Source organism: Halictus rubicundus, chromosome 11, assembly GCF_050948215.1.
Source record: "Halictus rubicundus isolate RS-2024b chromosome 11, iyHalRubi1_principal, whole genome shotgun sequence".
Taxonomy (NCBI): Eukaryota; Metazoa; Arthropoda; class Insecta; order Hymenoptera; family Halictidae; genus Halictus; species Halictus rubicundus.
Genome location: NC_135159.1, coordinates 13,091,076 through 13,114,503, shown reverse-complemented (window position 1 = coordinate 13,114,503; position 23,428 = coordinate 13,091,076). Strand labels below are relative to the sequence as shown.

The 23,428-nt window shown below is 44.4% G+C and overlaps 2 protein-coding genes across 5 annotated transcripts in view; one reads left to right on the top strand and one right to left on the bottom strand.

The window, feature by feature from the left end:
- Nucleotides 1–23,428, top strand: part of LOC143359119 (uncharacterized protein F13E9.13, mitochondrial) — a 281,397-nt gene that overhangs the window by 163,399 nt on the left and 94,570 nt on the right. The window lies entirely within an intron of this gene.
- Dnc (phosphodiesterase dunce) overlaps nt 1–23,428 on the bottom strand; it is a 385,323-nt gene that overhangs the window by 323,287 nt on the left and 38,608 nt on the right. For 2 of the 4 annotated variants that reach the window (XM_076796815.1, XM_076796817.1), the window contains exons 1-2: nt 19,127–19,241; nt 3,289–6,074 (exon numbers count right to left, since the gene is read on the bottom strand). The exons of 1 other annotated variant lie outside the window; for it this stretch is intronic. The gene's annotated coding sequence lies outside the window, so the exon portion shown is untranslated. Of the gene's footprint in view, nt 1–3,288; nt 6,075–16,629; nt 17,076–19,126; nt 19,242–23,428 lie in introns of those variants that run through there. One more of the 4 variants, XM_076796816.1, reaches the window with a different exon arrangement.

Genomic DNA, 23,428 nt, shown 5'->3' with positions numbered 1-23,428 from the left:
GTAGTCCAACTTGCAAAAAATTCCAGCGAGCAGAATTACTTCGAAACATTTTTCTCGGAACTATATCCACTGTGAAACTTCTACTACAATACCACCTATAGAATTCACAAAATTCCTGTCGAATGCACTCTCGCTGCCTTCGCCTAAAAATTCCAATTATCTCTTAATTGCGTTCCCGTATTCAAGACGTTCCAATAATCCAATGTATTATATTGGACGTCCAACGCCGATAACCATTAACGCGAAACCGATGCCGGATCGTCGTTACGACCAAATCGATGCTGGCCGCGGGAGTGCTGCCATAATCACGGTACAGGAAACGATACAGATCGATTTTCCAATCGATTTGAACGGGGGGTGCATTTTAGACCACTGGAAATATGGCGCGACATTCCGACATTTTTTTCTGGGAAATCACTGGATAGATCTTTTTGAAATTTTCGTAACAATTCACCCCATATTCAGGGAACATACACAAATTTTTTCGTCGAAAAATATTTGCTAAAAATAGACATACACAAACATTTGTATTAACCTATCAGAAATATGTACGCTTTCCATGGGATCTTCGAGATTTTTTTCAGAAGAATTGAATAGAGGTACCTAATCGTAATCTTGATAAAAATTAACTCGATATTCAAGGAGTGTGTGCAAATTTTATCGTTAGAAAATATCCGCCAGAAATGGATATGCGTAAACATTTATACGGACCCTTGTCATGAAAAGAGAGACGTGAAAAGGAGCAAGGTAAAAATGACTAGACATCAGTATCGATCCCTGACAATTCGAGAGTGATCGATCCCGATTGGATTTCGGCGAAATTAGGCTGTGAGACCAGGGTGCTTAGCCTAAGCTGGCTTACGTCTACATCTCAGCGGCGCGTGTTGACATCGGGACGGATTACGTCTACGCCGGGTTTCAGATCACGAAATTAATTCAAGGATTATTTTCTTGCGTCTGCAGCTGAAGTATCCCGATTCGTATAATCCCGCTGAAGAATGGGGATTATGCTTGCCGGGCAACCTTTCGGCCTCGGGGATCGCAGTTCCGTTTAACGAAGCGGCTTGTTAGGAGCAAGACTCTTTGTTACGTTCCGCGGCACGCGTTTCGCATATTTGACATTCAATCGGACGACGTGCACGTGCGGCTGCACGATGGAACTGGATTTCCGCTGGAAGCCTCGTTCGCCCGGAATTTCTTTTTAATTCCCCGGCTGTTTATCTTTCTCCCGTTTGCCTGACGGTTCGCGCATTACATAATTCATCCGCCGGAAGGAATTCCGACCGAAAAGAAACAATTTCGAGGCGGCCAGCCCCGTCGAACGGCCGATGGGCACGCCCTTCGAATTCGGAAATCCCTGTCAGCCCCTCGAATATAAATTCACTCGGCTTCGTGGCCTCTGTACACTAAATAATTCATCGGCCAGGAAGCTCGCTGTCATAGAGACCTCAGAGGGACCTGCGAGAAATCTCTCTAAGCTATCGCGTCCCCCTAACCCTAATGAAATTTCGGGAGGCGACCTTACGAATTTTTTTTTTTTTTTTTTTTTGAGGTACCGGATGAGGGGACCCGATTGCAATTTTTGTGAGTGTTTCCGCGATCCATTCGCAATGCCGAAGTATTTTTTTCATTCCCATACTGGCAGCCAATTTTTATTACAGGCCCCATGGAGTGCCCCCATATCTGAGATACGAGTGCTCCCAGAGCAATCTTTGAGAATTTTTCTCGAACAAACAGATGCGTCTACCAGTTTAGAACCTTTCGCATACTTTTCTACGCGCCTCCGACGATGCGAAAACATTTTTTGTAAGCCCGTGTTACCGGCCGTTGTTTATTGCAGCTGCAACGAGTTTTTCCGATGTCAAAACTGTATCGGACACTTGTCCCACACGCTCTGTGACGCTTCTGCTCGTTTTAAATCAATAAACCAAAGTTTGTTTTACTCGTTTTGAATGCGACGATGCTCGGTGCTCGAACCATTTTTCACGTAAAAGCGTTTGTCGAGATTACAAGCGAAAAATGAATAACGCGATTATCGCTGCTGTCCTAAATTTACCAGGCAAAAAAACAGGAATACAAGCCTGTGTTATTTTTAAACAATCCTCGATCATGATTACAGTCGACGGTTAATTGATAGAATGATTCTTCTTCGCGTAATGAAACCGTAGGACAGCGTGGTCAAAGACAAGGTTCACGCCCTCGGATGTTTTCCCAGCTTCCCGACATTTATATGCGATCGGATCTAATTTAGGGTCGAGCAGAAGGCACTATCCCATCTATCATTCACCCCTCCCCCTTTCTACGTGGCTTTCATCCCGGGGTAATTCGACACGCTCCATTTTCCCATCAATTTCGAAGTAATGCCCCCACGCGATCCTCTTTATTGGGCACGAGGTGCACGGAGCGGAGGAGCCGACGAAAAACAACGGTCCAAGGACGGTACAGTAGACGGGACGACGGATATAGCCGAAAACAAGCCGCGGGGAACGTTGCCCGTCAAGTCAGACATCCTGGAACCTCGTACTTCCGAACTTCTTTGAACTCGCTCCCCGTTTATTGATGCTACCCGGAAACTGGCTTCCGCAAAGTTCAGGATTCCGACGACACGGTCGGGGGATATTGAGAGCCTGTGTTTGACAGGACAGCAGCCGTTCCCGGTCCCACGAACATGTTCTCTCATCCGGGACGCTTCAAACCCGCGTTCAAACATCGTCAAACCTCGTCAAACCTCGTCGAACAAAAGTCTACCCAAGGGAACAGCAATTATCACGATTAGAAAGACTACGGCTAGCTAAACGGACACTTATCCGTTGCCAATTGACAACCCGGTCAATACATCGAACCTCGTCAAACCGAGGGAAACGATGAGAAACACTAGGGGTAGCTAACCAGGCACTTATCTGTTGTCACTTGAATATCCATGAGATCAAGTTTTCCAGAAGCTAAACAAGAGGATAAATTAATTGTTACATTTAGAGGATGATCGAGAGTCCAACGATCCCCTAAGCGGATAGGGAAGTTGCCAAAGGCTAACGTGATCCTGCAGAGGAAGCTGGTCCGCTTAGAGACGCCGTGTCGCCGATAGAGGACTCAATCTTTTAATAGGGGTAGTCCCGAGCGATTGACAGAAGTTTTCCTATTAACCCAGCCGGGAGAGAATGTCATTGACCCCGGGCAAGTTCGAGCATTCCGATTGATTGAACTCCATAGCTAGACCCTGGGAGCGAACGGTCGCTACCGAGTAAAAGAAACGGGTGTGTAGACTGGATAGAATCAGATAATACTGACCTCTCTTTAGTGTTACGGCCCTCCTCATCGTCCTCCTCCTCGATGTCGTGCAGTCTGGGGCTTAGTCGGTGCTGGGTGCCCTCTTTAGCGAAATCCTCGTCCTCTGTCCTGATCAGCTCGACAGACTTGTCGTCGTCGAGATCGTCGAGGTCCTCGTCAAGGTTGCCCAGTGGCGCCAGAATGCGCGCCTGCGTCTCCGACACCTTCTTCTTTTGCTGTTGCTGCTGCGGTTGGGTCTTCTCCTGTTGCTTTTCCAGCGGCTGCTGTTGCTGCTGTTGGCTCGGCTGCTTTTGTTGCTGGTACTTGTGGCCGGTGGAGCCCTTCCTGGCCTCGGGGGTGGCCCCCGAGACAGCTGCACCACCCCCACCCCCGCCGCCACCGGCGCACGGCAGGCAGCAAGACCACGCGCCCCCCACCTCGGCACCCTAGCGCCACTTAGCGTCAAAACATCCAGGGCCGGCTGCACCAGGTTACTCCGCACCTCTCTGGACCGATTCGAGATCGATGCCACACCTGTCTCAGGCGGTACCCCAGGGCTACATCACCCTAAGCACCTGCTAGACCCGGCGGACCCTTCTTGGAGACGCACCGAGGCACAGGTCCTCTGGATCTGCCACCCCTCCCGCTCACTGGCATCAGATCCTTCCGCCAGCTAGGTGGAGCTAGATTTTCTCATCTAGACCCAGGCTAGCGTGTCTGACGTGTTGCCCTCATATGGACCCGGCCCTGATTGTCCAGTGTCTTCCTTACTGATCCTCTAAGAGGAGACTCACTTTGGATCACTAACCTCTTGCTAGGTACCTTTCCTCAATCTAGGCCCTTTCTCTTTACCCTCTAAGTGTCCCAAGTAAAATAGACACCATCTACAGTCATTTTTCTTCATACAGACCTAGTCTAGGTTGACTGATGTCCTCTTCCTGATTCTCCGGGACCCTGAAATCTCCAGCAACTCTTCTCAATCATTAGAGGTCACTGTCAAACAATCCCAAACTTGATGAATCCTCCTTTTGATCTCCTTGTGTGCTTCTTCAGCCAATCTACCTTCATTTAGATTACATCCAGATTATTGACGTCTACTTTCCTGATCCCCCAAGACCCCCAACTATCTCAAACCTTCTCCCAATCACTGATGAATCCTCTTTGAAGCTCCCTTTTCCCAAGCTTGTCAGCGATCAGTAGCATGGGTCTCTAGTCATGGGCCTTGCCATCAGACGAAGTCTAGGTCGTCCTACGTCCAGTTTCCTGAACCCCTAAGATCCCCAAGTGTCTCGTAAGATCTAGTCCCAGTTCTCATTAAACAAGAACCTCGTAAGAACCATCAGCTCCTAGATTCTGTTTCACTGACCTGATCGTGGGTCCTACTCGTTCCTCGGGTTTGTCGAGTTTGGTTTGGACTTCGAGAAACGCGGAACCTTCGTTTTTCTTTCCGCTAACTGAATTTTCCCGGGATTGAAGTTTCCCGGAGTCCGCTGCGGTTTCCTCGCCGAAAGTTACTTTGGCAAATCGTTCCCGATGTTTTCGTGACGCTGTCCGATCGACGTACGTGCCGAGATTAGGCTTTCGTGCGACCAGCGATCATCATGTTTTAAGATCGAGTAGCGTGTAGGGCGATTTTTTCTGGGTGGCTTTACGACCTCCGATATTACAACAGCAGATCAGGACTGATGGACAATTATTCTTGCCGCGACACAGTTTTTACGTCCCCTAAGAACAGTTAACGACTTGATGGCAACTCCGAAGCTACCACGTCGCCTTTAATGCTTCTTTAAGGTCTTCTGATGCCCAGGGAACGTTCTTGATACCTTCCTCCTGTAGCTTTAGGTCACCAAGTTCCGAACTACAGTTCGGTGGTTCTTTTGCGTGTGCTGGATGGTGAGTTTGTGACGATGTCGTGTAGGCCCTTTTGCTATTCGCGTACAAAATTTCAATGGTGCTCGAGGACTTGATGAAGAGCGAGTTGATCCGATTGTCATAAATCCTTGGTGACCACTTGCCGACCCCCCGCGTTTCACTGAACTTCCCGGATCGACCCGAGAACTTCAGTCGAAACTGTCCTTTGAGAGATCCCTGTCCCTCGAGGATGGTCTCGATCGATACCACCACCTGGTTCTTCGGTTGCCGAAGGGGTTGGGGGTTGCGGAAAATTTGCGAACCCTCGGCTGGACGTTGCTCATCGATCGGGACACCGATGCAAACACAGATCGATCGGATCGTTAGTCCAAGACACACTGTCGCGACTTCATTGCACAAACGCGGTCAGGACTCGTCAGTGTTGGGGGATCCTCTTCGGCAGCGATAGCACTGTGCTCGCGCATACTGACCGCTCAGTTCCTTCGGAAAACACTATTTTAGAAATACACTTGACGCCGTTCGACGCAGTTTGAACGCGTTTGACACTGTTTGAAGTCGTCCCGCGCCGTTTGCGGTCGTTCGAACCATCTCCTCCGACGCAATTTATCCGTTTGCATGTAGAAACACCAACACAGATCACGTGCTTGGCTTTCCGCCGCTTTGTGATTCGTCGTCATTCAGTTTTTCCGCAGAACCGCTGCGAAAAGCGCTTCGGCACGCGGAAACTCGCGCACACTATAGTAGCGAAGCAAGTCAAGCTTTTTCCCAGGTACAATCCCCTCCTCCATCGGATTATACACTGCGACCGGGACGTGGAGCGGAACACAAAACTGATTGTCGATGGTGGATGGACTCTGCCACCGCACTGTGATCTGGTTCGCCACTGACTATGCTTCTTGCGACTGTTCCGTGGAAGGACTTGTTCACTAACAACACTGTATGGCAAAATGAACGCGAGTAATTCAGGTAGAGTGACAGAGAGAGAGAGAGAGAGAGAGAGAGAGAAAGAGAAAGAGAGGAAGGTAGAGAGACGAGATGAGAAGTCCTGGAAGGTTTGAAGTGACCTGTCTAGACCTGGTGATGAAAATAAGTTTATTCAAAAGAGGATTGGAGTAGGGGTAGGAGCATTGATTTCTACTTGTGATGTTGGGTCACAGTTAGGTTTGGGTCCTGGATTACTCTGTAATTGGGACCTACGTTGCGGAGTGTAAGTCCATGCTAGATCCCACCAGGTCCCAAGCTAGATCCTCAATAGATCCTAGGTCTAAGTGGAGTCCAAAAGGGCCAAAGGGTTCCAAGCTAGTAGTCAGCTTGGAATTTGCTGGGTCCTGGATTACTCCGTAATTGGGACCTACGTTGTAGCGAGGTATAAGTCCATGCTAGATCCTACCAGGTCCCAAGCTAGATCCTGAATAGGTCCTAGGTCTAAGTGGAGTCCAAAAGGGCCAAAGGGTTCCAAGCTGGTAGTCAGCTTGGAGTTTGCTGCATGCTATGAACTCTTAATTCTTTCATACATTTCAGCAATGTGTTATCGAGCACCAAACCTAATGACTATATTCATGATCAGCTTGAAAAATGATCGAGTTTCCTGTTTCATGACTGTCGTTAGCAGGATTCAATTTTTTTCGAACGAGCCATGATGGATGTAGGATATGACAGTGTTATGCTATTTACCACGCCCCGATAATTCCCGTGATGGTAATATCAAGCTTTCGTCGATTCGCACGTAATATTCGACGCCCCTCCGAGCAGGAAATCGAGTAGTTCCGTTCGAGTATTCGATATTAGATGAACAGAAATCGATATTCGCGAGCTGTCATCTTCGGGAATCAGAAAAGCTGGGAGATTTTGATATTCGTTCACGTGCACGCGTGTTCGCTGTTCCGTTTTGCAATCATGCTCACTCGTCTCTCGAGCTTACAATGCAATTTATTCTCCAATTTTCCCCTGCGTTGTTTAATTAAATATGATTTCATTATCCTCCACTTTTCATTTCGGAAGACGACGCTTCATTGGTGCCACGATTGCATGAAACACCGCGTACCGAAATTAATAATGCACATAGACGGATCGTTGCTTCGGAAAATTCAAATGAACATTTTTTTAGGGGAATATACATGAGAGAGAGAGGAAAAAAATGTTCTGCATCACTGTGGTTCATAAGCTAACAAGGAATCTTGATATGCGTGCGAAATTTGCACTTGATATGCGTGTGTAATTTGAATTTGAAATTTGATTTGAATTCATTGTCGTATCAATTAATTAAGTTTGGTATAGTTTAGTTAATAGTAAAGTAAATCGCATGAAAATAGCAGTGTGCTATTCTGAAATGCAGACAAACAAGTATACAAAATTTTGAAAGACATGCAATAACCTAACAATTTTCGATCTGAAAGATTTGTCTAAAATGGATAGCTATGAATGCGAATACCCTTGTAACAATCGCTCCATCGAGTCGGTACAAAGGGAGACGGCTCGTGGAATCTACATTTCAAAAACGGCCCCGTTGAAATTGACGGAAGCGCGGTCGAACGGCGGGAAAATTTAAATAATGTGCCCTCCGGAATATGAAAGCGTTCCCGCGTTAATGTCAACAGTTTCACCGGGCCGGCGGAGGTAGTTCGACTTTCAGCATTCGAGTTTCGTGCCGGCAAGAAGTCGGCAAGAACCGCGTCGAATAATAACAACCGGCTGGAAAAATAGAATCACCGAGTTACTGCGGGACCCGGCGGGCAATCAAGCAACGACGATCCTGGAATTTTTAATTTCCCCGGCAATCCGGCCCACTTTTTATTAACCATTAACCGGCAAATTGCCTGGGAAGTGCGGGCCGACGATCCGTCTCGATTCGGATTGGCCGCGAAACTCCTTTCGCCACTTTTTCCACCCCCCACCCCTTACCCCTGGCTCCTTGAAGTTCTTCATTTTTGCGTGAGGAAGCGAGAGAGGGAAACACAACCTCCAACTAGGAAATTGAATCCACAAAAGATCAAACGTTAAGACGCCCCAGGGGTAGCGAGTGTCTGTGTGATGAGTGGATGTTCGGATGTTCGGATGTTAGGACGTCCGGATGTCCGGATGTTCGAATGTTCGGATATCCGGATATCTGGACGTTCGGACGTTCGGATGTTAGTCTGAGTTAGTTCGTAGAATAAAAAATTACACACGCAAATTGTCTGACCATTACCGAGCTTTTTCCACTGTTTTTCCGTAGTTTTTGCGTATTCTCCCATTACGCGTGTAACGAAATTCATCGTTCTCTGATTTTCGCATACTCCCTTGTTCCCGGGTTAATTGTTGAATTTTTTTAACAGTTTTTTTTCCCCAGGCATTCGGAGACCATAATTATTTTTCCATTTCCATTCTTCTCTCTTTAAAAGGTTTTTTGTGTTTTGATAATTTGATAAATTCCGCCTCTAATGAAGCGAAAGGAAATTCTGAATGGGAACGGAGAGCCCGAGGAACCGCACGGTTTCCGGGCGACGGCTTTCGCATCGACGTACACCTACGTCTCGTTCACTCGGCCATAAATGTGATTTATCGTGGCGACTACGATGAATTTCCTCCATTTTATTTTTTTCCACTACCCTTCCCGCCTCCGCCATCAATATTTTCCTTCTCTCCTTTTTCCACCGAAAGAGAACAGACGGGGAATTATATTTTTAGCACCGAAAACTCGGATGAAAATCTGCCATGTGAAACACGTCAACCGTTTATTGTGAACATCACGTGACAGCGATTAATAGTTTCCGAGGCACGCATTTAACCATTTCGCAAATATTTTCGTGTGCTACCTACAGTTAAACGCATACTGGTTTTCCTCGGGAAAAAATTGATGCAACATTTTTACAATTTTGATAAAACTGTGTTTCACCATATACGGCATGTTTCCCTTGAGGGGATAATTAATATCTCACCATCAGCGTAAAATTGTTGTTTCTATTATACTGAATAGTTTATGCATCTAAAATAGATGCACAGTGCATCCCCGAAAATACCAATATTCTTACAATTTCAACAAAATTTTCTTCAGTGTCTGACCATAAACGAAACGTTTCCCTTGCCAAAATAATCGAGGATATTTCACCGCTATAATTCGCGGGATAATAATGTTTCCGCTGTTATACCGGAGCTCTGTTTTCGCTTCTAGTCTCGCCACCAAAAATACAGTGACGTTTAAATGAAATAAATTAAACGCCAAAGCCAGTGGAAATTGACGGGGGGCGGTTTAATTCGCCGCTGATTGCTTTTATCAATTATGCGCGGGATTTATCGGCGACCGACGCAGTTGTCGAAATCAAAGGGCCAGGGGTCGCCAGCCAGACACACCGAGGTTTCGTTTAAAGAGAAATTAATCACCGGGCTGCCGTGCCGGGGCCGGCTGGCAGATTATTGGCTCCGAAAGAGGGCGAGAAGAAAGTGTCACCTAATGACGTAACCTAATTTCCTGTTTATTCGATACGCCGGAAGCCTTTAATCGGATTCCGAAGAAAATGGAATGTCCTCCGCCAGGGAAAGTAGTTTCCCGTTCGATCGTAAAGGGAATCAGTTTCACCCGTCCCGTACACCCCCTCTCCCTCCCCCCTCCCTTCGCATCCCTTTCGCCGATGCGTCGAAGAAAATCTGATACGTCGTAAACTTTGTTTTCCAGCAGGCTTTACGGGCAATAGGCTCCGCGATGTGGAAAATGAAGCCGGTTAATACGTCGCACTTACCCTCCACTTAATACTCGAGCAATTCTATTGTTCTATCAATCCTCCAATCGACGCGAGAAATTTCTTAATCTGTGCTTCAATGAACATTTTTGACGTTACCGTCGTTCTCGAACGATCGCTGAACCGGGGCTTAATTGTTTTAGACAGTGATAATTGGACTGCGGATTCAGAGAGTTTAAAAGATATTTAGGGAATTTTACAAAATACTGTTCTATTATTTTTTACTCTTCATGGAGCTCCTGCATGTTGCAATTAACGCAAACAATTTTTATCTTCCATAAAAACCACCCGAACTAAATAACTTTTGATTGCTTATCTTTTTGATATTCCACCTCAATTTTACAATTACTTGACTACCTGATATGATAACAGTGTTCAGTTTAACTATTCGTCGCTTGAACTCAAGCTCTCAGTTACTCGTCCACCTAACACCCTCATGACTGTCACCATATCTCAAGACCTAATGGTCCGATTGACTTCAAATTTTTCCCGTATCTGGAGCACACATATCGCTGCGAAACAGTGCGAAAATTTTGTCGATGCAGCGTTCGGTTCCCGTTTTACATCCTTTCATTGAGAAAGTGAGGAAAAAAGTGACACTTTTAACAAAAAGTTGTGCCATTCCTACAATCTTTGATCTCACTTTTTAATACTGCACCCACCTATAGCGGTACATGTACCGAAGGTGCACACAAAGTTTGAAGCCAATCGGTCGACTGGATCTCGAGATACAATGTAAAACATTTAACAATTTCCTTCTTTCTGACAGATTCACAAAGTCACTCATAGCGAGCTCAATTTTTATGTTGCCGTCGCCAAAAAATTTACAAATATGGCTAGAAGTGTACACGACGGTCCAAAGAACAAAGAAGAAAAAAATACGAAATCGCAGCCGATTGTGGTGGGGAAGGGGTTCTCGAGTCGGACGATATTTCTCGGGGCGTGCTCTCTCGACCTCTTCGCGGAGGGTTGCGAAGACAATGGGAGATTTCGTTCGGAATTACTGGCACGTTTTTCACGCGGGTGTTTCCGGCATGCGACTTCATTATCGGAAGGCAGGCTCTACCATCAATTACGCGAGGGGCGTGCGCGCAATCGATGATCACCGGGAGGCGTAATCATCGATTGTCAGTTACTGACCGACGCTCCCGCTCTCTCTCTCTCTCTCTCTCTCCTCTCCCTTCAGGTTTGCCCGTCGTTTCTCGCCAAACCCCTCCCCACCACTCCTCTCCCCCGATCCGGGGAGCATGTGTCAATTAATCGCGGCGTACGGTTAATAGCACTGTGGAAAATAAAATTATCGACGGCTCCGGAATCGGCCGTCAAAGGGTGCTTTCAATGAACCCCAGCCGGCTGTTTATTTTTGTTATTACGTAACGGTGCGGGAGGTCTACGGCTCCGGCAACGGGATCCGGGAAACTTGATTCGAGCGAGGGGAATCCGCCGTTAATGGTCAGACAATACGAGCTGAACGCTGCGGGTGTTGCGCTAACGACGGCTAATTCGTGCGAACGGCCACGGTATTCTGGAATGTAGGACGGGGCTTATGGCGTCTCCAGAAAGAGCACTCGATCGACCCCAACACTGCGCGAACTGCTCCGCAAAAATTATTCACAGGAATCTAATCCTAAATAGGACAAACGGTCTCGCTACAAAAGGAAATTAACGAACGTGACTCCCACTAATATTTGGACGCTTTTAAAAATCGTATATCTTTGTTTATATTCGACCATACGATTTGGATTTTTTCAAAGAAGTTAGCACAATTGGTTGCTACGTAAAGTGAAAAAAAATTTTTTACGAAAATTGTAATTGGTCGGGACTGCAGAGAAAATAGTAAAAGTTGTATTTTGTAGCTCATTACAGCGTTGACTGATCTAGATGACGTACTTTTTAAATTTTTAATATTAGCCCGCATAAAAAAGTTGCAAAATACAACCTTTAGTACTTTCTTCGTAATTTCGACCAGTTGCAATTTTAATCAAATATTTTTCTCACGGTATGTAGCGATCCAATTGTTCTAACTTCCGAAAAAAATTCAAGTAGTATAGTCCAACATTGACAGAGTTATGCGATTTTTAAGAGCATCCGAATATTAGTGGGAGTGACTGTAGGACCAATTTGTTTTATAGGGGACTATGCAATCAACAGAGTTTAGATTCAAAAGTACAGTATTGTACCTCCAACAATTCAAAAAATTTTTATTTTTATATTTAACCTTCCACCAGCCAGGTATTGTATGTTTTCCATCAATGCTATTCTATTGCCTGTTATTCCTCCGCCTGCTGTTATGGTTATCGCCGTTGTGTTGAATAAAAACATTATTGCGATTCGAATTGTTGTTCCCCATGTTATCGACTATAGTTATTGTTACGTGCAATCTATTCAACGAATCCTGAACGATCTAAATAAATCCTGAAAATCTAAATAATGATTGCGTTAATTAAAAACAATTAGCCTGATTGGTTGTTCACGTTGCCAGACCGATTTAATTTGTTGTCAAAGCACAGCGTAAAAGAGTTTTCGTTTCACATTATTCAATTTTTCTGCTGGCTGATACGGGATACCCTATGTGAAAGGCAATGCGCTATTGGCAACGTGCACGTAAATATTCCAGCATTGAATATCGAATCGTAAAAAAGTTGATGAAACTTTTATTGGATTTATTTCATTTTTCTCTTGCGGTATATTTAATCCTATATCCCTCTGTGCGCCGTTGTATCATTAAAATTTAATCGTGTCCCGATTATATTCGTACGGTGATATATCTACAATTCCACATTACCAGAGTTTCGGCTAAAAATCGGAAAAATCTTTCAGGCTTTTAAAAATCATTTAGCAGAAAACGTCATTGTCAGCCAGACAAATGAAAATTAAAAATTTCTAAAAGCCCAAACGATTTCACTGAAACTTAACAAGAAATGCAACATTTTACAGAAAGAAACGTACAAAATGATTAAGTAGAAAAGGTCAGCGCTAGTCGGACAAGAAAAATTCCGGGAAATAATATCCCGTAGCAACCCTAACCTGTTGTGGAAGCTCACAAAAGTTACGGAAACGAGAATGAAAAATTATTTGTGAAAGTTCAGCGGTAGTTGGCCAAATTAAATTTCATAGAATGATTTCGTTAGAAACGGCGGTTCCAGAGCTTCGCAAAAATAGTAGACTGCAACATATGTACATTTAAAAGTAAGAAAATAGAAAATATGGGAAATCTGGTGTACAATAATGCATGGAGACATACATGGTTTTTTGATTGGGGTGAAAATGGAGACCAAAGACCCAGGTGTATAGGGGCACGATGAAGCCCTCGTTTCCTGTTTAATTTATCATCAGCACTTTTCTCACTCGACAAGAAAACATTGCGCATTGCAGGCTTAATTGCGAGTACCTCTTTCACCGCGGTAGTCGCTCGCGAATGGAGCAGCGGTCGAGCCTTAATTAAGCAACGCTGAATAGGTATCACCCTTTTATCAGTTGCCTCCGTAACGCTGACGAAAGAACGAGAGAAAGGGGTAAACAAAAGGAGAGGGGGAGGAGGCGCGGGGGCAACAACAATCGTTGCTGTACGAACGAATGCCCGCGAGGTTGGGGGAACACGTATCTCGAATTAAAGCACTTTCGCAACAGATTAGACGCGATAAGGCACCCCTTTTTTCAGGCCGGATTTAAAGGAATTCGAGCGTGCTACTTTCACGAGTTTTCCACTAGCTGATCTCCTAGGTGGCCCACGAAATCTTTCCTGGCACAATCCATCATGAAAAACATGGAAAAAATGTTAATTACAAATTTTAATTAAATTTGTCCCTGTAGCAACAGTCTTTAATATTTTAGGAAAAATAAAACACGATGCATATTTTGCATGTCCTATGGAAGAGGGTAAATTAATTTTAGTTGCTGATAGGTTAAATCAAGTGGTCGTTAATCAATTAAATTTGGTCAGCAGGAATTTTCAATTTTGCCGAGGATGAATTTTTCAGTGGTATGTAATGCATGTTGATTAAATTCTTCAATGGTGATATTATTTTTCAGATTAACCGGTGCAGAATTGTGCCGCGAAGTGTTAAATTAATGTACTATGTTTGCACAGTGGTGCTCCCCACAGTGAGTAACGACCATGTGGCGTTCAAAGAAGTTTCAAAGTGGCGAGGAGAAAAGGATTGTTCGTGATCAGACAGGGAATACGTGCCCGAAGCTCGCCTTTCCCAAAGAATGTCTTACAAAATTCCTGATAACCGTACTTTACGTTGATCGTGGGGGATGTTTTCGAAAAAGTAATTTTTGCTAGGGGCAAGCAGATCAGGCTTGCGATAGTCAGACAAAATTGAAGCTTCGTTCCACCAGAGACCCCTCCACAAGTTTTTCATTAATGTATCGTAACTAGAATACGTGCGGTAATTTGTGGAATGAGTTTTCTAAAATACAAGGAGACAAGCCTCGGCTGTGGCCAGACAAAAATTCGTTCTGCTAAAGAATTTTTTGGTTGAAGCCTTTTTGCGAAGATTGTTCTCAACATGGTTCAAATATTTTGCCGGTGACATATATTTCTTGAAAAATACATTTTTAGAGGAGAAAAAGAGAAGAAGTCAAGGAACAATCATTTCTAGTTTTCATGAAAGGTCGTCTTAAGCTGTTCGAGATCCGTGATGCATGCAGGATTTAAGGAAAAGAGGAAAACAATTTTGATAAGGTCAAGGGGATAAGGTTCGCCCGTAGTCAGACTAAATTTAAACTTCCTCCTACCAAAGAACTGTTCATAAATTTTTCATAGATAAATCGTGACTATATGTGCAGTATTTTATAAATAATTTTTCTAAAAAGTACTGAGACAAGCCGTGGCTGTAGTGAGGCAAAATATAAATTTATCCTTCCACAGAATTTTTACCAAAAAAAATGAGGGGATAAGCCCCGTTAATAATCAGACAACTTTAAGCTTCTTACCATTAGGTTGTTTGAAATATTTTCGACTAAAATATTTTTCCAGTGACATGCATTTCTTTAAAAATAAATTTTTGCAAATATCAAGTGGAAGATGACGATTCGTGGCCAGACGAGCAGCAAGCATTTCCAGTTCTGTTGAGGGATCGACTTAAAGAGCTCAAAAACAGTGACGTGGGCAACATTCGAGGAAAGCAATTTTTACAAAGGGCAAAGAGATAAGTCTGGACCATGGTCAGACGGGCAATATCTTCTGGCGGACGCTAAATTGATGAATAAATCAAAGAGACGACTTCGAAGAGATACTTCGGGAGTTCCCGTGCAACTTTGACATATTGGGGACGTCAAAACAATGATCTCCTAAATGCCACAGCTACTTGGACGACTAGTTGAATCGTCTCTCTCTCTTCCTGTCACGTTTCCAGAAAATTATTCGACGTCTGACAATATAAATACGTAAACTAATTTCCCGTCGCGTCTACCATTATTTATTTATATTGGAGGAAACACTGTTCTCGTGGCCAGTGCTGTCAGAGTGCTGTTGAAAGACACGTTGGCAGACCGCCTTTTCACTGCTCGCTTCCCGGCGAAAAATTTGTTGATAGACACTGTCAGATCCACGTAATTGGTTTTACGACAGTTTTCCATTTAGCGACCCACACATGTGAAAAAAGGGGAACGGTGTATGGAACGATATTCTTTCCATTAAAAATTTTTGCAAATCTGATACCATAGAATGACACCCGTTCTACTGAAATTTTTCCAACATGGTTTATCGCGTTTTTAATCTTCCCATAAACCCCGCCGTGTATGCTCGAGCATGTGGCTGACTACACACGCTCCCATTCCACTGTTATCAAATCCATTCCCAAGCACCAATGCTTTTGTTCATTCCCATTCCGACGATTAATTAATAAACGGAATATTAACACGAAATTAACAAACTGTCAAGATTAAGTTTCGCTGATTCGGAATGAGGTAATTAACGAACGGGTACTTAACCGAGAACCTACATTTACGGTACGTTAAATAATTTGAATTGATGAATCAGTAATTGCGCTGCGAATTAAATCAACTTTCCAATTTACTGAATTGTGCGGCAACTTTTACAATACGAATATACAATTTTCGCGAATCAAAATTCTCATAATTATTTTCAGAGAGGACCCACGTTTGTCTGTGTACAATTCACTGTTTCCACTGGCAAGGAGTATCATCCAAATTTCTCTAACCTTGGAAGCAACCGAAATCACAAGTTTCGTGAAATCGTGCTCATAAATTTTAACATGTCTTCTGATCTGCAGGAACGATTTCAAATTTTGTGCGCACCTTTCGCTATAGCACAGTACCTAAATTGTATGAAAATAATTTTTTGTTTACATTTCACAGCGATTTTCCTCAAATTTGGCAGAAAAGTTGGCATATCTTAAATGGAACTCTGCTATTTTTAAAATTTTCGAATAAAATAGCGAAAAGTGAACCCAAGGTGTACACGAAATTTGAAGTGGATCGGTCCAGTAGATCCTGGGGAAAAAAAATTTTCAGACTTACATTCAGAGGACCCATCTCCAAAGTTAAAAGAAATTTAATTTTTGTTTCAAGCGAGTAACCCTTTGATTTCTCGTGTGGTTCGAAGGACTATAGCAGTGTTCCCGTTATCAACAAGTATAGCAGAGGATAGCAGTGGCTCGGACCAACCCCTGAAATCGAAGGGAGCCCCACCCGAGTGGAATCACTGCCAAGATCACAACAGAAGCCCACGAAACGGGAAGGGTGCGGCGTCGGCTCGTGACACACAGACACACAGCCGGCAGATTTGCATCAAAAAGTTTCTAACCGGGGCTACTAGACAACAGGTAGCATGTCACACGACACGCGACCTGTTCGACTCGCCGGGGGTGGTTTTCTGCTCACTGGATGTTTCAAGCGACTCGCCTCGAGGCCTAGTCACTTGCCCGATCACAATTCACCAGGACTCACAATCCCATACCGATTCGGTTCACTAGGATCCACACTGTCGCACGATCATTCACTGGGCTGGATGGCAAAATTCGCAAAAGGTTTAAATAAACAAGCACCGAAACGTTCGGCAGAAATTATTTGTGCTCCCGGATCGACTGATGTGAAAAAGAATCAAAAAAATCTGTTTGACCGTGTTTGTTTGTCGAGTGAAGTTCGAACATTTTTAATAGCTCATTCGAAACACGAAAGTTCAGAGTGCACACTTTCGAGAATTTAATTGATAGGAGAAGAAGTCATCGCTGAAAAGTTTTGCTGTGTTTGTCTGCGTGTAATGACGTCGAGGAGTTTGAAGATGTTTGCCAGCGACTTTTGTGAACGATTTACTTGGAACATAATATTGAAGCTGGGAGTGTACACTTCAGAAAAATTAATTGAAGAAAGAGGAAAAGCGAGGGGAAAGTCTTGTTACTTTTGCCAGAGTTTGGCGGTAAGTTTGAAGAAGTTTGACTGAAATTTCTTAACGATTTACTCGAAACAGAAGACTGAATCTTGGAGTGCACTCTCTGAAAAGATCAATTAGTAAACGTGGAATAAGTAAATTTTCCGTTGCGTTTGCGAAGGTTTGGTGATAAGTTTGAGGGAGTTTGATTGCAATTTCTTGACGATTTCTTTGAACCATTTGCTTGAAACTTAGACTGTGCCCTCTGACAAGATTAATTACTAAATACAGACCAACTAAACGGAAGGTTCTGCTACGTTTGTGAATGTTTGAAGGAGTTTGACTGAAACTTTCGAACGATGTATTGGAAACAGAAGACTGAATCTTGGAGTGCCCTCTCTGAAGAGGTCAATTAGTAAATGTGGAATAAGTAAATTTTCCGTTGCGTTTGCGAAGGTTTGGTGATAAGTTTGAGGGAGTTTGATTGCAATTTCTTGACGATTTCTTTGAATAACATGCTTGAAACTTAGACTGCGCCCTGTGACAAGATTAATTATTAAATACAGACCAACTAAACGGAAGGTTCTGCTACGTTTGTGAACGTTTGAAGGAGTTTGACAGAAACTTTCGAACGATTTATTCGGAACAGAAAATCGCTGAAGGGTGTACACTTCGCAAAGATCAATCGGCGGCAAAAGAAGACTACGTATCGGGTTTCTGCTGGCTCGCGTTGAAGTTTTAGGAGATCTGCACCGAAAAAAGGGTGTCCAAGTGGCAGCTTTGTGTAAGCAAGTTCAAGGAGGTACGTAAGAAACACCGAGCAGTCTTGTTTGTCTCAATTTAGCAACCTGCGAGCGAAGGAGTCGGCTAACGAGCATTAATTCTCTCGTTAAAAAACCCCGCCGGTGTCGCGGTGGCTTTTTGACTTGCCGGCTGCCATTGCCAGCGCAATCTTTCAGCATCGGCGACACAAATAGATGCCGGCCGATTGCGAAATAATTGGGTCACGAGTAATTAATCGTAAACAGAGATATAAATTACACAAGACAAACGGCAGCTAGCGAGTTTATTTTCCATTTTCGAACCGGCCAGGGCTGAAAGTTATTCCCATCTCTGTGGCGTTTTCTAAAATAACAATCTCGAACTTGATTTTAGAACCGAGTGGAACCGTGGTTTCGCATTATTTTGTAACCCATTTTGAGGTGGAGGGGGGTTAGGCGGTTTCCGGGGATTTAAATACGTCGGAACGTGAGCTCACTGTTGAAATATTGTTGAAGAGAAGTGAGGCAGCATGAAAAAGCACTTTTCACCGGCGCCACGTGCTTGCCGAAAAAGGGCCACCCGATTTCGCACGTTCCTGGTGCCAAGACTCTCCGTCTTCGGGGTCACGTCTCCAGGAGATCGAGCGCATCAAAACAAATCCAATTGGCTCGGGAGCATGCCTCACGTATGGAGCAGAGAATCGCCTAAACAAAAGGCTCGGGCCGGACCGGTCACGAACGTCACTGCACTAAACAAATACGTCACCAGAACGTCGAGGAGGCACCTCTCGAAAGGTGGGGGATCGGGATCACTGGGGCAAAATCAAAACAGACAGGTGTACACCGATGGACTATAGGCCCACTCAGACAGCTTCCGAAACGTTCGAGCATTTTTCACGAAATTTTCTAGCACACTGGGGAAAGCGAATGGGTGATTTCTAGAAGAGCTAGCGTGACTAGGGAAACGAGGTTGCTCTGTCGTGCACTGTCACTGGGTATGTCAAAATGCCAACGGAGACATGAAGATCGTCTGACAGCTAATCGTGCAGAGGTTGAAGAGAGTTTGAAAAGGTTGAAGAGAGAGAGAGGGGGGAATAGAAGGGCGTGGAATTTGGTGGAGATAGAGGGGGATAGAGAAGAAAGTAATAAGAATTTTGCAAAAAAGCTGATACCGCGAGGTGGCTCGGTACTCCCGAGCCGAGACGATGAACTCGTGCGCCGTCGTATTGACGTTGACGGCGGCCGAGACCCGACTGACGGAACGATTCTCTCTCCGGCGTCGCTGTGGCACAGTAACGTAGCATCCGGAAAACCAGGGGGTTTCCCTGACCCAGTGGCACCTCTGCGACGACGCCGAACAACATTTTATTCGACCCTCGGTCATCCCGAGATGACTATCAATTAAAACACGCTACGATCACTGCTTTGTAGTCGAGAGGTCGCTCCCGTCGACTGAGAATTTTTAGAAATTTTTTTCGGAACAACTATTCGAATTTTTGCATCAGATTTTTGCACACGTGTTTACTGGTAGTACAGATATACACAGTATCTTTTTGAACTCGAAATAATCAAAATTGCATGATTTGTATATTTTTAGAAAATGCATTGTGGTCGAGAGGTCGCTCCAGTCGACTGAGAATTTTTAGAAATTTTTTTCGGAACAACTATTCGAATTTTTGCATTAGATTTTTGCATACGTGTTTACTGGTAGTACAGATATACACAGTATTTTTTTGAACTCGAAATAATCAAAATTGCATGAATTGTATATTTTTAGAAAATGCATTGAGGTCGAGAGGTCGCTCCCGTCGACTGAGAATTTTTAGAAAATTTTTTCAGAAGAACTGTTCAAATTTTTACGTTAGATTTTCGCACACGTGTCTACTAGTATTCGAAGTACGTACATTATTTTTTAAAGTAGAAACTAGAAATTTTTATAAAAATATGTCATGGCAATATAAATCTGTCAGAATCTTTGTATATTTAGTTGTTTGATCTCGGACAGCTATTCTCGAAATTGTGTAAAATACTGAATGTCAGGTGTAAAACTATTTATACTGGATCACCGATTATGAAATTTGAAACTGAGACACGTAGAAACTATATGTCAGGCTGTAAATCTGAAAGTTTGGACCTGCCATCGTAAACTTTAGATCATCTACGTAGAATGTAGAATGAAGATCACTAAGTTTAGATCCTAAATTTTGGGTCGCGGTATCTGGACCATCGATCTCAAACTCTGGCCCAGACTCATCAGGTAATTGAGTTAGTCTTAGACTTTGCATCCTCAATATTGGACCCTGGATACTGGACTCTGGATCCAGAACCCTGGCTCCTGGACTCTGGATCCTGAACCCTGGATTCTGGATGTTAGACACTTGATCCAGGACCCTGGATCTTGGACTCTGGATCCTGAACCCTGGATCCTGAACCCTGAATCCTGAAACCTGGATCCTGGACTCTGGATCCTGAACCCTGGGTCCTGAACCCTGAATCCTGAATGTCAATTGTTTGAAGGCTGATGTTTACGCCTTGCACTATCACTTTTAATTTTGGATTCTGTAGTTTATTGGATGTTGGATCTTCGACCTTGGACAGTGTTTCCACAGTTCGCAAAAAATCGTAATCTGGCACGTCACGCCTGACTTACCCTTAAACGCCCACATTTTTGTTATTGATGACTATTATCGCAGCGCGTCGGTGACGTCGAGTGGTTTTTGTTTTCGTTAGTCCCGCTCTTTTTTTTTTCATTCCAGAGTCTCTCACGCGAGTCGTCCGAGTGGTCACGCTATTTCGCCACTCCGCGAAAGTATTCCTCTTGCGGAAAATTGATTGCGCTCGCCGAATCGTTGCTAACAATTGATAACTACGTTCGCTCGAACATTGATAGATTGTTCACTTCTATGAAAAGGCGGCTTCCGCAAACAAAAAATGATCAAGTGGCTGTCGTTGTAATTTAAAAAAAATATATATATATATTTCGGTTCGAAATATTCCAAGTTCTCGAGCGTTCTCGCGTGTTAATTTCGAAAATTGTGACTCGAACACCAGCCTGCTCGGAAACTAGTGAAGGGATGCGTTAAAATAAACGCGAATAAAAATTTCCACGCGGCCGGGTCGCGTACGGAAGAATTCGATAAAACTGCACGCTATAAATTTATTGCAATTTCTTTTAAGCCGCAATGTCAGTCGGGGGGGAACAACGATCCTTGGTCCGCAGAGCAGACACTGTTCTCACCCCCCCGCGCGCGCCCGCAAGCCGAGGAGCCGGTTGCAGTCTGCGCCCTGAAAATTTAAGGGACGAAACGGGGTCGTACGGTTTTATTCTTCCGAGCAACAACGCCGCTGAATCCCGTGATTTACGGTGCGTGCTATTGCACCGGGATCGATTCACAGTCGAAAGAGAGCAATTTATGGAAAATGCATAGGCACATATCCGCGGTGCGTTCCGAAAATGCTCGTGATTGTTCTCGCCGATCGACGGAAGGAGAACACCTGAAATTTACGAGCTGAAAAGAGCCTTTTTTTGAAAAGGGCGACATTCAATTCACGGTTTCGGTAGAGGTATCGAGGAATTTTTTATTTCGGCGAATCTACTCACCGACATTTTCCGAAATTCTTTCATTGATCATGCTCAGAAGAGTGCTCCACAATTGTTCCGGAATAATTCACGCATGGGTTGGTAAATTTCGTGCGGAACGTAATCGTTTTCTGACTAACAATTATTTGGCGAGTGGGCAGCCGGAATAGGCTAGATTTGACGAAATTAATTACACCGCGTTAATTGAATTTAGCCAATGGAATTAATTAACCGGAGACAGTGTGAATTTTCGAGGCAATCTGATACGTTCCTGAAATTGCGTTGGCCTGCGTAATAGTTCGCAGTTTTCGCTAAAAAAATTCATCGACTGTATAATGCAGCGTGCCGCGCGGCGGTTATCGATTTATTTCAATTCCGAATTACGACTGCATTAACAAATTTGTTTAATGGAATGTTTAACGTTATCTTTGCCGGCATCTCCGCATTTATGCCGACCCGGATCTCGGAAATTCTCGCTCGAGATTCTTATCGTTTCTCACATCCGGTTTTGTGCGTTGCACACCCCGTTTCCAACCGGTCCTGTTTCCCTTGATTTTCTTCCCTTCACCGTCGGCCGTCTTGTTATCCACCGCCATTACATTGTTTGCCTCCGTTTTACCTACTCGCACGTACGTTTCCGCGGATGGCACCGACGCGACGGTTAACCAGCGTCGTTCCTCTTCGTTTCTTCCCGCGTTACACAGTTTATCGCCACCATTCGGATATTTCCGGCTCGTGTCTGCTACTCGTACCTCGTGCCTTACATCTGCACACCGATCGTTGCGACGACGGAGCACCGTACCCGATTCGCGTCATTTAATGGAAAGAATCGTTCGAGAAACGGGAATAGTGTCAGCATGACGCACGCGAGACTTCCCTACTTCATGCTGCGTTATACGACTCTATCCTGGAATCCGCGAGTGGCAGTGCTTGGAAAACACTCGGCGAGGAGCAGTCGTTCTATACCGCATACCGCATAAAATTTTATTGGAGGTCAACTGAGTCACAAGATCCAGGCTACAAAGTATAGGTTCCAACAATCAAGGTCCAACAGCCATGGTCCAACATTCGGAGTCCAAGATCCCGGCCCCAACCATCAAAGTCCAAGATTGAGGATCCAACGTTCACGGTCCAAAATCCAGAGTCCAAGATCCGAAGTCCAACGTGGAGGGTCCCAGATCCAGGGTCCAACAATCAGAGTCCAAGATTGAGGGTCCAAAATCCAGGGTTCAAGATCCGAAGTCCAACATTCGGGGTCCAACAATCAAGGTCCAATATCCAGATTCCAACATTCAGGGTCCCAGATCCAGGGTCCAACAATCAGAGTCCAAGATTAAGGATCCATCATTCTGGGTCCAAAATCCAGGGTCCAACTATCAGAGTCCAAGATTGAGGGTCCCAGATCCAGGGTCCAACTATCAGAGTCCAAGATTGAGGATCCATCATTCAGGGTCCAAGATCCAGGGTCCAACAATCATAGTCCAAGATTAAGGATCCATCATTCTGGGTCCAAAATCAGGGTCCAACTATCAGAGTCCATGATTGAGGGTCCCAGATCCAGGGTCCAACAATCAGAGTCCAAGATTGAGGATCCAACATTCAAGGTCCAAAATCCAGAGTCCAAGATCCGAAGTCCAACATTCAGTGTCCAAAAATAAAGGTCCAATATCCAGATTCCAACATTCAGGGTCCCAGATCCAGGGTCCAACAATCATAGTCCAAGATTAAGGATCCATCATTCTGGGTCCAAAATCCAGGGTCCAACAATCATAGTCCAAGATTAAGGATCCATCATTCTGGGTCCAAAATCCAGGGTCCAACTATCAGAGTCCATGATTGAGGGTCCCAGATCCAGGGTCCAACAATCAGAGTCCAAGATTGAGGATCCAACATT